The sequence below is a fragment of the Capricornis sumatraensis genome, chromosome 22 (genome assembly GCF_032405125.1).
Source record: "Capricornis sumatraensis isolate serow.1 chromosome 22, serow.2, whole genome shotgun sequence".
In the NCBI taxonomy this organism is placed as follows: Eukaryota; Metazoa; Chordata; class Mammalia; order Artiodactyla; family Bovidae; genus Capricornis; species Capricornis sumatraensis.
In genome coordinates this window covers 11,858,581-11,874,186 of record NC_091090.1, presented here as the reverse complement: position 1 = coordinate 11,874,186, position 15,606 = coordinate 11,858,581, and positions in this window count along the sequence as shown.

Genomic DNA, 15,606 nt, shown 5'->3' with positions numbered 1-15,606 from the left:
TGAGTTTCTTTTTGTCCTTAATTTTTGTGGAGTTCTTCACTCCGCTCAGCATCTTTTATGGCCTATTACGTAGGTAACATCTCATTTTTTTATGGGATCTAAATGTTCCTTGCTTGTAACAAACCTAAGAAGTTAACTGGGTGCTCCGGAATTGCCTAACTCCACTGCAGGCTGGGAGTTCAAGGGACTCTTAAGAACACACATTTTCTCAAGGTTGGGCTTAATTACCTTTCAGTAAAACCTTGGCGCAGGGACAGCCATATTCAAGGTGCATGTCGGAGCAAAGGCTTCTCGTCTTTGGAGGTTTTCGCCCACATCTCAATTACGTTTTTCGTTATCCTTGGCAAGCTGGCTGGATTTCTAAATCACGTGGCGTTCTCCCTAAGACTTTGTGGATTCTGAGGTTTATGTTTTCCTTCAAAGCAACGAACAGTAGTCAAGTGGTAAGCAAGAATGTGAGCAAGAAAGTAAGAACGTGCTGTTTGTAATAAATTTTGATAGTGCTCCGAATTCGCCACCAATTTCCAGTAAAAGTAAAACGATTTTAATAGAACACGGATTTGAGGGAAACAGTCAGTATCTTGTGGTTATGGTTACACAACTGTGTGCTGCAGACCCTTGCAACTGTATGTTAACTACTCTTTTCCATAGTCTGGTTCACAGATAGAGTATATGAATCCTTTTTTAGAGGATTATGATAACCCAGAGTTGGAAGAAGCTTGAGGGCCTTGTTGTTGAAAATGTGGTGCACCGTTCAGCATCTGTGTCACCTGGAGGTCTGGGAGAAATGCAGAATCCGGGCCCAGCTCCAGGCCTAGTAAATCAGAATGCATGTTGTAACAGACCCTTACCCCCACCCTCTCCAAGTGTGTGCTCACTGGAGCACAGTGGGGCTTGTCATCTGGCCTCACCACTTACCTGGAGCTCGGCTCTGCCTCAGTAGTCCTGCAAAGAGCTCAAGCAAAGTTAATTCGTTGTATTTTTTATCTTACAATATTATTTATACAATATTCGCAACAAGATAGTGAAGTGAAGTCGCTCAGTCGTGTCCGACTCTTTGCGACCCCATGGGCTGTAGCCTACCAGGCTCCTCCGTCCATGGGATTTTCCAGAAGAATACTGGAGTGGGTTGTTATTTCCTTCTCCAACAATCTAATATTGAACAAGATAATACACTGATTATTTTGGCTCTCATTTATCATGTCAATAAATGTGTTTTAGCAGAAGTTTGCTAAGCATGTAAAGCAGTCATGGGATCCAATCAGATTGCAGTTGTACTGCACTGCTGAGAGCTATCTGCTTAAATATTGCGTTGGCCAAAAAAGTTCGTTCAGGCATCTTGCAGAGAAACCTGAATGAACTTTTTGGCCAACCCAATATTTTCAGATGGAGGATCATCACAGAGTAACAGGCAAGAGCAAAGACCTCTTGTGCAGTTTCTTTACCCTTCACCATGTGAATCCTCTGGTCATATAGGGGGCAAATATTAGCCTGGAGTCACACTTGTCACTGATATTCCTGAGACTTGTCCTAGGACTAGGCTATGTACATTCAAATGTCCATAATATTTAGAATTTAGAAATATGTAATTCTTGATGCCTTCATCCTAAGTCACTATATAAATGGTTCAAATTACTCAAATATAAGCAACATATTAATTTGGCCTTATTCCAGTTTCTAAAAATTTTAGTATTTTTTTTTTCATTTCTGCCTGCCTTAATTTAAAGTTATTTATACCATTCCTCTGCCAAGCTGTGTATTTACACTGAGGCCATCTTTCTAAGTGTGGCTCCACAATCCCCAATGCAAACCACAGGACAGAGGTGTGAAGAACACCTAGCAGGATAGTTTATTATGTAATATTCCAAGTAGGGTCTGGGGCAGCACCCCTTAATCAAACATTAATATTTCTGCTATATATGAAATAAACAAGCACAATAGTTCATGTTAATAAAGGCTCTAAATATCTTCTTCTTGGGTCAGATAAAGTTTTTGCAGGAAAATAGGCTACATTTTTTTTTCCTGTTTTCATAGTTTTTGTTTAATCTTGTTTTTACATTTTGCAATTGTGGATAAAAAGAGATGGATTTGTTTATAACAACAAAATGAGAGGAAATTTGAGGAGTATTTTAGCTTACCTTTTGCCCGCAAGTAGGAAGGATTTTAGCAAAAATTAGTGTGAATAGATGTTTATCAAAACTAGGATTCCTTGGAATAGCCCACAACTTTATCAGTGTTAAAAACCAACACAGTCATAACATTTATCATTTGACGCCAGGGCTGATCCTCTATCTCCTGTCAATTCTCATCCCCTCTGTCTTTCTGAAAGAGCCTTGGTTTTATCTAGAGGCCAAACTAAAACTCTTTGCTTCCCCAGACTATCTCGTAGTTACAGGGATCTTGTGACACTGCAGAGTTCCATGACATGTAAGCAGAGAGTTGCTGTGGAAGCTTCTGTTTTCCCGACACAGATCCAGCCCCTTCCTACCTCTCCTTTCCTTCTTCTCCTTGTCTGGAATATTCTCCTTGTCAGTTATATTCCAAGAAAGTGGTGGCAGCATGAAGACAAGTGAAAATCAGAAAAGGCTGTTGAGCCTGCGTACCAGCCTCGGCCTGCCTCAGACTTCTTGCTACATCGGGCAAACTTATTATTTTTAAGCAGCTGTTGCTGAATTTCTGTAATTTGTGAAGGTGAAAGTGACAGTTGCTCAGTCATGTCTGACTCTTTGTGGCCCCATGGATTGTACAGTCTATGGAATTCTCCAGGCCAGAACACGGGAGTGGGTAGCTTTTCCCTTCGCCAGGGGATCTTCCCAACCAAACGATTGAACCCAGGTCTCCCGCACTGCAGGCAGATTCTTTACCATTTGTAGCTAAATGTATTTCTAAATGCTATGTTGTATTGCTATCTTGTTTCTCCTATTGATTTTTTAAAATTATTTGTGTATTTATTTTTGCCTGCACTGGGTCTTTGCTGGGGCTTCTCTAGCTGCAGTGAGCGGGGACTACTCTAGCTACGGTGTGCAGGCTTCTCATTGCAGGGACCTCTCTTGTTGCAGAGCACAGGCTCTAGAGCGTGGGCTCAGGAGTCATGGCGTATATCCTTAGTTGCTCCTCGGCATGTGGAATCTTCCTGGGGCAGGGATAGAACCTGTGTTCCCTGCGTTGCCAGGCAGATTCTGAACCACTGGACCACGAGGGAAGTCCTGATTTTTATATCAAATTAATTGACTCAGTTCAGTTCAGTTGCTCAGTCATGTCCAACTCTTTGCAACCCCATGGACTGCAGCATGCCAGGCCTCCCTGTCCATCACCAACTCCTGGAGCTTGCTCAAACCCATGTCCATTGAGTTGGCCATGCCATCCAACCATCTCAACCTCTGTTGTCCCCTTCTCCTCCTGCCTTCAATCTTGCCCAGCATCTTTTCCAATGAGTCAGTTCTTCACATCAGGTGACCAAAGTACTGGAGTTTCAGCTTCAATATCAGTCCTTCCAATGAACATTCAGGACTGAATTCCTTTAGGATTGACTGGTTGGATGTCCTTGCAGTCCAAGGGACTCTCAAGAGTCTTCTCCAGCACCACAATTCAAAAGGATAAATTTTTCAACACTCAGCCTTCTTTACGGTCCAATTCTCATGGCCATGCATGATTACTGGAAAGCCCTAGCTTTGACTATATGGACCTTTGTCAGCAAAGTATTGTCTCTGCTTTTTTAATATGCTGTCTAGATTGGTCATAGATTTTCTTCCAAGGATCAGGTGACTTTTAATTTCATGGCTGCAGTCACCATCTTCAGTGATTTTGGAGCCTAAGAAACTAAAGTCTGCTACTGTTTCCATTTTTTCCCCATCTATTTGCCATGAAGTGATGGGACTGGATGCCATGATCTTAATTTTTTGAATGTTGAGTTTTAAACCAGCTTTTTCACTCTCCTCTTTCACTTTCATCAAGAGGCTCTTTAGTTCTTCACTTTCTTCCATAAGGGTGGTGTCATCTGCATATCTGAGGTTACTGATAATTCTCCTGGCAATCTTGATTCCCGTTTGTGCTTCATCCAGCCCAGCATTTTGCATGATGTACTCTGCATATAAATTAAATAAACAGGATGACAATGTTACCGAAAGGTATGTGTTGGGGGCTCTGGCTGCTCGCCGCTCAAAAGTCAGTAAACAGGCCAGGATGGTGGAAAAAAAAGTTTGCTTTATTTCAGATGCTGGCAACTGGGGCGGGTGGGGTGGTAATGGTGGCAGATATCTGTCCAAAGGCCGACTCCCCACTCTGGCAAGCAAGGAGTGAGAGGTTTTATAGACAATGTGGGGGGTGGGTTATGTGTAGAAACAATATAGTCATCTCTGATAGTCATCTTCAGTTTGATCATCAGTGGTCTAAGTGATATCATCTTGGTTGTTTTAGGTGCAGTTAATCTTCAGTTCCAGGGTGCACTTGTTCCCCTTTCTCTGTGGCCAGTTCTTGGAATTGTGGCAGCTCAAGTCCTGGGTACAGTCTTGTCATCGTGCAGTTAACTTCTCCACCTGGTGTTTTGGTATCTATAAGACAGCTTACAGGATATGGCTCAGAATATTATCCACAGCCCTTGAAAAAAAACTAAAGGTCCTTGACTGTGTTTAATGACTACGTTATTATTATTTAGTCTCCTTAGACTGTTTTCTATTATTTCAGTATTTCTTGTTTCTCTGATTAAACTTATTCTTTGACTACTAAAGTTTCCCACAAGCAAAAGGCAGGCAGAAGACATGGTGGGGGTGAGGATTATAGAGTCCTGCTCTGTTTCTATCCCCCCTTTGCTTTGATATTCCTCAGTCTTGAGGAGGGACAGGTGCAGAACAAGAAAGCCAACAACCTTGCACAGCACCCGGACAAACATCTGAAAACTACTAGACATATTACAATGGGGACAATAATCAAAATGTACTTTGTACTATTTTTTGTCTTAATGATTAAAGCAGATGGACAATGTATGTTTAATACATTGTTTAATAGGCCACAAACGGGCTGTTTTGGGTTAGCCTAAAGTTTAAATTAAATCATGTATAGGCCAGAATGATTTCTCATATCTCAATATGTGAAAATTTCTTTAATCATTTTTTTTCCTTTTAAGTTGTAACTCTTTCCATAGAGAGCATTGATAATCATTTTTTTTTTTAAATTGTTGTCAGAGTGGTTCATTTGTCTGCTCTGGATCCATCCATGTTGCTGAATGCTAGGCCTCGTTTTTATTTGTATGTTTGTCTAGTGTCTACGTTTGGGGAAAACTAATCAGATATCAGAGGTATGTTAAAAGGGAAAAGTTTTATAGGCCATATATTTTATCATTTTTATCCAGTTGTCACACAAAATTGTACATGTGCTTTAAATAATGTACTTAAAGCCAGCAATGTTACATATCACGAGCAGCTATACTTGGTGATAACTTTACTGGACAGTCTTTCCATCCTGAACATTGGGGTCAAAAGTATGATTAGAAACAAAACAATTACTTTTTATTAGAAGCTTTTGTTACTAAATCAGATCAATATTTCAGGAGAACTTGGTTTTCTTTAACAGAGAGAAAAACCAACTTTAGTCTTGCATCAGTTTACTGTTAATAAAATTCATTTACCTAACTAAATTTAGTCTAATCTTAATTTTGACACCAACATACACAATTCTTTCTTTTTAATTTCTTTTACAAACCTTTTGTCACTTTCTAGATCTGAAGAAACTTTTCTTTTATTTCTTTATCCAGAAACAAACAACTGAAGGACAAAATTATTATCATTTTTTTCAACAAAAATATCTCCATTTTTTTGTATCTTCTCTTTGTTGACAATGTATATCTTACTTGTTTTACATATCAAAATATTTTGTTTATCATTTTTGTATTTCATAATTTTTAACCTTTGAAAGTTTTAACAAAACCAAGAAACAAGTGATTGAAATGTTATACCAGCATTTTTTGATTGACAAACTTAAGAACATACTTTATAACCTCAAAAATACACACGTTTTTTACAGCATAATTTTTCTTCAGTGGTACAACACATATGTTTAATAACCCAAACATCTTTAGTTTCCCTCTTGGTCTTACAAGAATACAAAATTAGGTAATCAGTTTATGGAGTATAGGCAGAATAGTCAAATTATACATTCAATTTTAAAGCCTTTTTCCTTTGCATAGTTAACGCAAGGCTGAAGATCCAGGCAAAGTGAACTGTGTTTGTATTTCAAGGACATGATAAATGTCAACCACAAGCTTTTTTTCAGGCATATTTTTGTTTTCTCAGGGTCTGAAAAAAAGTGTTTTATCAAGTTAGATTTCCCTACCTGTGTACATAAAAATGACCAGTTTTTTGAATTTCAAGACTTTCATCTTGATCAATCTTCTCCAGAATCAGAAGAATACTGTAGCCATATATTGTCCAAAAAAAATTATCTTTCTTTTTTAGTCATAAATTTACAGCTAAAATTTTTCCTAATGAATTGAAGCTGAATTTCCCATAAGGCAACAGGAATACCAATCACACAAATGGAATATACACGCACACACCAGACGACTGATCCGTCGTAAACCCTCTCTGAGGGTGACCAGTGTGGAGTCTCAAACAAACATTTCCCCAAAACAAACGGTCCTCAATGGTAGATGTCAGAACCAATTGGCAAAATGCCCAAATGACACTTGTTGCTCACAAAGGATCCTCAACATCAGACACACGTCAGAACCAACTGGCAGAATGCCCAAATAGCACTAGCGCTCACAAACAGCCCTCAACAGAGCTGCTGGCAGGCACTCCCAAATGGGACGTTTGCCCGCGTGCACGCCGGTGGGCTTATCCAGTCTTGGAGCTCGTCAGCTCATCCCAAATGCAAGTTTCCATTCCACCAAGAAGAGTGGTAAGTTGGCAGCCAGTGCTGAGCAGGGGAGAAGCAGGGGAGGATCCTCAAAACAAACGGTTTTGGCAGCTGCTAGGAATGTCCCGCAGCCCCCTACTCAGGGCTGGTTAGCCACCAGCAGCAGGCTAAGACTGTCAGAGCCATCACGCCCCCTGGAAGACCCAGGAGAGCCAGCCATAGCCAGCAGTAGCCAGCCCCATGTTTGGCACCAAAATCTGTTACTGAAAGGTATGTGGGGCGGGGAGGGCTGTCCCGCTACTCGCTGTTCAAAAGCCAGTAAACAGGCCAGGTTGGTGGAAAGAAAAGTTTGCTTTATTTCAAATGCCAGCAACTGCGAGGAGTGGGGGTGTGGGGCGGACATCTGTCTAAAGCCTGACTCCCCCTGTGACAAGCAAGGGGTGAGAGCTTTTATAGACACAGTCGGGGCGGGGGCGGGGGTGGTGGGTTACATGCAGAAACAGCATAGTCCTCTCTAAGAGTCTTCATTCAAATTGGTCATCAGGTCTGACTAACATCATCTTGGTTGATTTATGTACAGTTAATCTTTCGTTCTGGGGTGCACTTGTTCCCCTTTCTTTGCAGCCAGTTCTTGGAATTGTGGCAGCTCAAGTCCTGGGTACAGTCTGGTTATCATTTAGTTAGCTTTTCCATCTGGTGTTTGGTATCTATAAGACAGCTTACAGGATATGGCTCGGAATATTATCCACAGCCCTTGAGAAAGAACTAAAGTCCTTGACTGTGTTTAATGACTACATTATTATTATTTAGTCTCCTTAGACTGTTTTCTTTTGTTTCAATATTTCTCACTTCTCTGATTAAACTCATTCTTTGATTAAAGTTTTCCACAGGCAAAAGGCAGACAAAAGACATGGTGGAGGCAGGCAAGGATCATAGAGTCCTGCTTTGTTTCAATAATATACAGCCTTGATGTACTCTATTCCCAATTTGGAACCAGTCCGTCATTCCATGTCCGGTCCTAACTGTTGCTTCTTGACCTGCATACAGATTTCTCAGAAGTCAGGTCAGGTGGTCTGGTATTCCCATCTCTTTAAGAGTTTTCCAGTTTGTCATGATCCACACAGTCAAAGCCTTTGGCGTAGTCAGTAAGGCAGAAGCAGATGTTTTTCTGGAACTCTCTTGCTTTTTCTGTGATCCAAAGGATGCTGGCAATTTGATCTCTGGTTCCTCTGCCTTTTCTCAATCCAGCTTGAACATCTGGGAAGTTCATGGTTTATGTACTGTTGAAGCCTGTCTTGGAGAATTTTGAGCATTACTTTGCTAATGTGTGAGATGAGTGCAACTGTGCAGTAGTTTGAACATTCTTTGACATTGCCTTTCTTTGGAACTGGAATGACGTTTTCCAGTCCTGTGGCCACTGCTGAGTTTTCCAAATTTGCTGGCATATTGAGTGCAGCACTTTCCCAGCATTATCTTTTAAGATTTGAAATAGCTTAGCTGGAATTCCATCACTTCCACTAGCTTTGTTTGTAGTGATGCTTTCTAAGGCTTACTTGACTTCACATTCCTGGATGTCTGGCTCTAGGTGACGTACCATACCATCATGGTTATCTGGGCCATTAATATCTTTCTTGTACAGTTCTGTGTATTCTTGCCACCTCTTCTTAATATCTTCTGTTTCTGTTAGGTACATATCACTTCTGTCCTTTATTGTGCCCATGTTTGCATGAAATGTTCCCTTGGTATCTCTAATTTTCTTGAAGAGATCTCTAGTCTTTCCCATTCTATTGTTTTCCTCTATTTCTTTGCATTGATCACTGAGGAAGGCTTTCTTATCTCTCCTTGCTATTCTTTGGAGCTCTGCATTCAAATGGGTATATTTTTCCTTTTCTCCTTTGCCTTTAGCTTCTCTTCTTTTCTCAGCTATTAGTAAGGCCTCCTTAGACAACCATTTTGCCTTTTGCATTTCTTTCTCTTGGGGGTGGTCTTGATCACTGCCTCCTGTACAATATCACAAACCTCCATCCATAGTTCTTCAGGTGCTTTGTTTATCAGATCTAATCCCTTAAGTCTATTTGTCATTTCCACTGTATAATCATAAGGGATTTGATTTAGGTCATACCTGAATGGTCTAGTGGTTTTCCTTACTTTCCAATTTAAATCTGAATTTTGCAATAAGGAGTTCATGGTCTGAGCCACAGTCACCTCCAGGATTTTGCTGACTGTAAGAGCTTTGCCATCTTTAGCTGCAAAGACTATAATCAATCTGACTTTGGTGTTGACCATCTGGTGATGTCCATGTGTAGAGTCTTCTCTTGTGTTGTTGGAAGATGGTGTTTGCTATGACCAGTGGGTTCTCTTGGCAAAATTCTGTTAGCCTTTGCCTTGCTTCATTTGTACTCCAAGGCCAAACTTGCCTGTTACTCCAGGTATCTCTTCTTGACTTCCAACTTTTGCATTCCATTCCCCTATGATGAAAAGGACATCTTTTTTGGGTGTTAGTTCTATAAGGTCTTGTAGGTTTTCATAGAACCTTCTACATGCATGCATTAGAGGCATGATAATTATAACTCTGTAATATGCCCATATCCATTATTACTTAACTTACTAAGTAGAAATACCTTTAATTTGTGTCAGTTTTCACAATGCTTTTCTCATCAGTAGCTTTTGTGGAATTCCTTATCTTATGCAAGTGTTTACTCAGATAAAATGATGCTCCTCTTCTCCTAATATAAATTGCTATCAAACAAATCACTGTAGAAGTTGAGACAAAAAGTTTAGAATGATTTTGGAAAAATACTTTTTCTAAATAACTTTAGAATATTTAAAAAATTTTGACAGACAAGTTTGTTTCCTTCTTTTTTTTTTTTTCTCTTCTTAGGCAATATTTACAACAAAGCTTAGTTAATAATTGGTCAGTTTAGTATTCAGCTCAGGTCAAATCGATGCATTATAATTCAATCCATGCCATTTGACCCTTTTTCAGATTAGCAGATTGATTTCTCTAAATGTTCTGTTCTTGCATTACAGATTCTCTTCCTTCCTCCACCTCTTGGACATGTGGAACATTTATTTTAAGGTTTCTTTCAAATGTCCTGTTGTGTGAAGTTAATAGAGCCAAACCTTCTATCTGTGTGGCTGCCAGCTCTCTCCCTGGCTGTTCATTTCCTGTGACCATGTCTTCAGAGGTAATCATGACCTCTCTTTGGGTCCTATTTTATCTCAGGGCTGTAGAAGAATCTTCACAGACTGATCTCTTGTTGCCTTAGCTGTAATTCTGCTGCTGGCTGAATATTTTGTCCCCATGAAATTCATAAACTGAAATCCTAATTTCCAATATGATGGTATTTGGTGGTGGAGCTTTTCTTTGGAAAGTGTAGGTCATGAGGGGGGAGTTCTCTTGAATGGAATTAGTGTCCTTATAAAAAAAATCCCATCATGTGAGGTTACAGCAAGAACACAGCTGTCTGTGAACCAGGAAGGTGTTCTCACCAGACACTGAACATGTTGGTGCTTTGATCTTGGACTTCCCAGAACTATGAGGAATAAATTTCTGTTGTTCATAAGATACCCAGTCTATGATAGTCTGCTCTAGCTGTCTGAACAGATTACGGCAGGCTCCATAGTGTTCACTGTTTCAGTACAATTTTTCCCCTTTGTCTCTTGGTTTGAGGCTTTCATACTGTGGGGAGAGCAATTCAGAGCACCTGGGTCAGTACTTGTGTAGCAGTTCAGACTGAGAATTGACCGTTCCACCCATGGGCTGGGGTGGGCTGCTCTTTCCATCCCATACTCGGCAGCTGGGGGGCAATTTTGTCTTTTAAAAAAATGAGTTTATTATCACTATTGAAACTTCAGATGACTTTACTTGAAAAAGGACTTCTAACAACTCTGAAAATAAAAAACCTACACACTTGGCCCAGGGTGCTAGGTGACAACCATCTCCGGGAGAGGAGAAGCAGCTCCCTTTCCGGTATGCAGAAGTCTCTCTACTCTCTTTTTGACTCCAGACACCAAAGCCTTCATTTGTCACTGACCACCCTGTGTCCGGGAGTGTTCTTCTTATGGCTGACTTAAGAAGAAAGTCAACTGTCTCTTGCAACTCTGCTTCTATCAGTACAGTAAGTCTCCTACATAGGAACCTTCAGGTTGCAAACTTTCAAAGATGCTTTCAAAGTGTTTGCCATCACTGTCGCCTGAGTGGAACTGCAGCGTGCCCTCCGTCTCCCGTTGCTGACCATCCTTTGGCTCCAGCATCTCTCCCTTCTCTAGTCTGGAACTCGTCTTCTCTGTTCACTGGACCCTAGCCCCTGTATGTCAGCTATTGCTCTGTCCTACTGTACTTTTCAAGGTTCTGCACTACAAGCTTAAAAATGTTTTCTTCACTTTTGTGTTTGTTTTTGATGTATTATTTGTGTGAGAAGTATTGTAAACCTGTTACAGTACAGTACTATATCGCCAGCTGTGTTAGTTTGGTACCTAGGCGAACTCTGTTGGACTTACCAACCTATTGGATTTACAAAGTGCCCTCAGAATGGAACTCATTCATATGTAAGGGGCTTACTGTAGTTGGAAACCAAAGGTAGATGAATATGACAGCAGGGTTAGCAAGAAATAAAAGAGAATAAAGATGAGTGGAAATAAAGAATACCTTGTGCACTTAATTTTCAGACAAAATGTGGCTTTTTCAAAAGAATACAACCTGGCTAGTTAACTCATTTTGGTTATCATCTTGGCTCCTGTGGAGATGCTTGAGTTTTTCTGCCTCAGGCAAGTTGGGCCCTAAGTCAGAGGAGTTCTTGAGGTTTTGAGTAATTTAGAATCCATCTGAGACTCAGTTTCATCATCTGAGAAACCAGAACAATAAAACTGTCTCGTGTGGAAATGAAAACCAACTGAAACTGGGGAGGAAAGCATTATGTGAACCATAAAGTGTTACTAAAGCGTATCATCTATATGTAGAGTTAAACTTGCCCTTCCTTAATTTTCCGTTTTATATCAGAAATTCTTTTTTAACATTTTCAAATTGATGAGAATTCTTTGTGCATGCATGCTCAGTCATGTCCAACTCTGCGACCCTATGGACTTTAACCTGCTAGGCTCCTCTGTCTATGGGATTCTCTAGGCAAGAATACTGGAGTGGATTGCCAGTTCCTCCTCCAGGGGCTCTTCACCCAGGGATCAAATCTGTGTCTCCTGCCTAAAAGTTCTTTGAGAGCATGAGCCAAATAAATAAACCCCTCTACCCAGATCCCATTCCTGGGGTCATTCTCCCCACGTATGAAAGCTAGACTTCAAAAATAGCCCTAGTCATATTTTTGTGTGGTCCCCTCCCTTTGGGCCCCTGTAGTAGCTTATTTTGATATATAGGATATGGGAGAAGTGACACTGTGTGATTTCTGAGCCCAGGTCATGGGAAACCTTGGAGCTTCTGTTTGTGTTTCCTGGAATGCTTGGTCTAAGCAATAGTGGAGGAAGCCTGACCCTTGTGATTCTGCCGCTTTGTGAGGAAGCCCAGTCAGCCATGTGGAAGGGCTCCTGGAGGAAGAGAGATTCTCAGCCAGCCCCTGGCTGGCCCAGCTCAGGCACAGACATTTGAGGGAAGAAGTATTCTTCTGATTGCAAGTCCCTGAGACATCCCAAATTAGAATCTTCCTGAGGACTTGAATCAGCATACTGTAAGAAATAATACTAAGTTCTTTAACCATTAAATCTTGGGAGCAGTCTGTTAGGTAATAATAATAAGTAACATGAATACTATATTAATCTACAAATTTAATGAGATCCAAATAAAGACACCAACAAGATATCAGAGCTAAACAAGCTGATACCAAGATTCACATGGAGGAAATCAGTTAGCAAGAATAACCAGGGAAATTCTGAAAAAGACAAAACAAGATAAAACAATGAGGAAGGAGGGTAGAGTGAAGGTGGTGAACACTTATAGCTTTTTAAAACATATAATAATTAAAACAATTTGATACTGGAAACTCCTGAAGATAGGAACTCTAGAGCAATGATGGGAGATAGAAACTCTAGAACATATGTGGAATTTAGTAAGTAATAACAATGATATTTCCAATCTGTGAAATTTAGTATATAATAACAATGATACTTCAAATCAAGAGGGAAAAGGCAATTATTTAATAAATGGTGTTTGTAAACCTAAATGGTCACCTTGAAAAAGGTGAAGTTATATCCATACCTTACATCATACACCCAAATAAATTCCAGATGAATCAGACATTTAAACATAAAGAAAAAAACACAGTCTATTAAAACACCAAAAGATTCCATGGGAAAATAACCTTCGAGTGGAAAGGTCAAAAGCCATACAATAAAATTCAACTACAATAAAAAAACAAAAAACAAAACAAAACCCTGTACAGCAAATGCTACTATAAAGAAAGACAAATAATAATAATCTAGGAGAAAATGCAAGACATTTCCCAGTTAAAGGCGAAATTCTAATATGTAAGATGCATCTTCAAAATAATGCATCAACAATTAAGTAAGAAAATGAACAAAAGTGAATGCACAGAAAAGGAAATAAATGGCTCGTAGACCCATGAAAATACACCCAGCCTCATAATGAGAGCAATGCAAATTAGATATACCTAGAGAAACCATTTTTCCTTATCAGATCGGCTGAGCTCCAAAAGTTTAATAGTACCTGTGTTGGCAAGGTTGTGAGAAAATAGGCCCTTGGAGCTTAAATTGGAGTTTAAAGGGGAACAACTTCTATGTCACTGGGTGAATATTGCAAACCTATAAACATTGCAAATGTATAAACATTGCAAATGTATATGTCCTTTGACCCAGCAACTCTACTTTTAAGACTTTTCTCCTGTAGATTTACTTCCGTGGAATAACATTTCTTAAAGCTTTATCATAGCAAAAAATGGGAAATAACCTAAATGTTTGTCCTTAGGAAAGTGTTTCAATAATAGAATATTCTGCAGCATAGTAAAAATAGGGAAAGTCTTGAATAGGGAATAATCCATACTGTGTGTGTGTATAAACTGCAGGGTATGCAACATTGTGTATACAGTGTTCTATAGAACTTGTCAGAGGAGGAAAGCTATGTAGACACATGTCTTTGCATGCATATGAGTTAAATATTTCAATAGATACTCACAGAAGTTGATATCACTGGGTGCCTTTGGATAGAGAAATTAAGTGCCTAGAGGTCACAGCTAGGAGAGAAACATCACTTTTGTACTTTTTGAATGTACTGCATTTTATAAAATTAAGCGAATAGTCTGTATCTAAAGATTTAAATAACATAAATTTCAAGAACAACAAACTGTGATGATAGAGGTCAGAACTGCTCTACCTCCATAGGGAGATATTTACTGGGGAGGGGTGATGGGCATCATTACAGAGGCGAGCAGGGATGTCCTATGTCTTCTGTCTTGAATTGGATGGTGGTTCTGTTGCAGGAAGGGGGACCCCCTTCCAGGGCCCGAGAGTGGGCTCCTGTCTAACACTTTAAAATGAATTGTCCCAGGAGACACACATGCTGACAAAATAAAAGACTTTATTGGGAAAGAAGGGGCAGAGCAGCAGGGTCAGGGTACCCAGGAGCACTGTTCTGCCATGTGGCTCGCAGTCTTGGGTTTTATGGTGATGTAGTTAGTTTCTGGGTTGTCTCCGGCCATTCAGTCTGACTCAGGTTTCCTCCTGGTGGCGTGCACATCACTCAGCCAAGATGGAATCCACCCAGGAGGATTTTAGAGGGTTGGTAGTTTTATAAAACTGTTAGGAAAATCACTGACTGAAACCTCCCACCCTGGCCAGACACCACAGTAACAATTTGCATGAATTCTCTTAGAACAGAAAATCATGTCCTAGTAAGGAGCACGAAACTAACAAGCCACCACCAACCGGGAGAATTCGGGAAAGGTCAAAAGGAAACAGGAGACGCCAATCCGCATGTACCCCCAGCCCCCTGGAGTCCTCCTGATTGGATTCCACCTTGGCTGAGCGATGCGTGCGCCACCAGGAGGGAACACACATATATATGGGCTTTCCTTGTAGCTCAGCTGGTGAAGAATCTGCCTGCAATGCAGGAGACCCCGTTTAATTCCTGGGCTGGGAAGATCTGCTGGAGAAGGGTTAGGCTGAAGGAGGAAACAGACAGAACAGGCTCCATCTTGAAAGCAGAACTCAATCTTGGGCTGAACTGTGGACTTTGATCTATATGCCCAGTATCTATGGAAACGACGTACCAACTGGAAAACCAGGCCCCCAGAAGGAAGAGCCCCAGTGTTCGTACCTAGACTCTCCATCGCCTAAAAGAATACCCTAATTATCTAACCAAATAGAATCATACATTCTATTATGCTTATTGGGGTATGACCACAGGCCTATGGATAATTGTCTACTGTTAACTACCTAGGCTCAAGGCATATGAATCACTGGTTGACTTTGATTGTATCTTTCTTTTCCTTTGTTCAGACTGCTGCTGCTGCTGCTAAGTCACTTCAGTCGTGTCTGACTCTGTGCAACCCCACAGACAGCTTCCCCATCCCTGGGATTCTTCAGGTAAACACTGGAGTGGGTTGCCATTTCCTTCTCTAATGCATGAAAGTGAAATTGAAAGTGAAGTCGCTCAGTCTTGTCCGACTCTTAGGGATCCCATGGACTGCAGCCTACCAGGCTCCTCTCTCTATGGGATTTTCCAGGCAAGACTGTTGCAGGAAGGCAGACCCCTTCCAGGGCCTGAAACTGGGCTCTTGTCTAACACTCGGA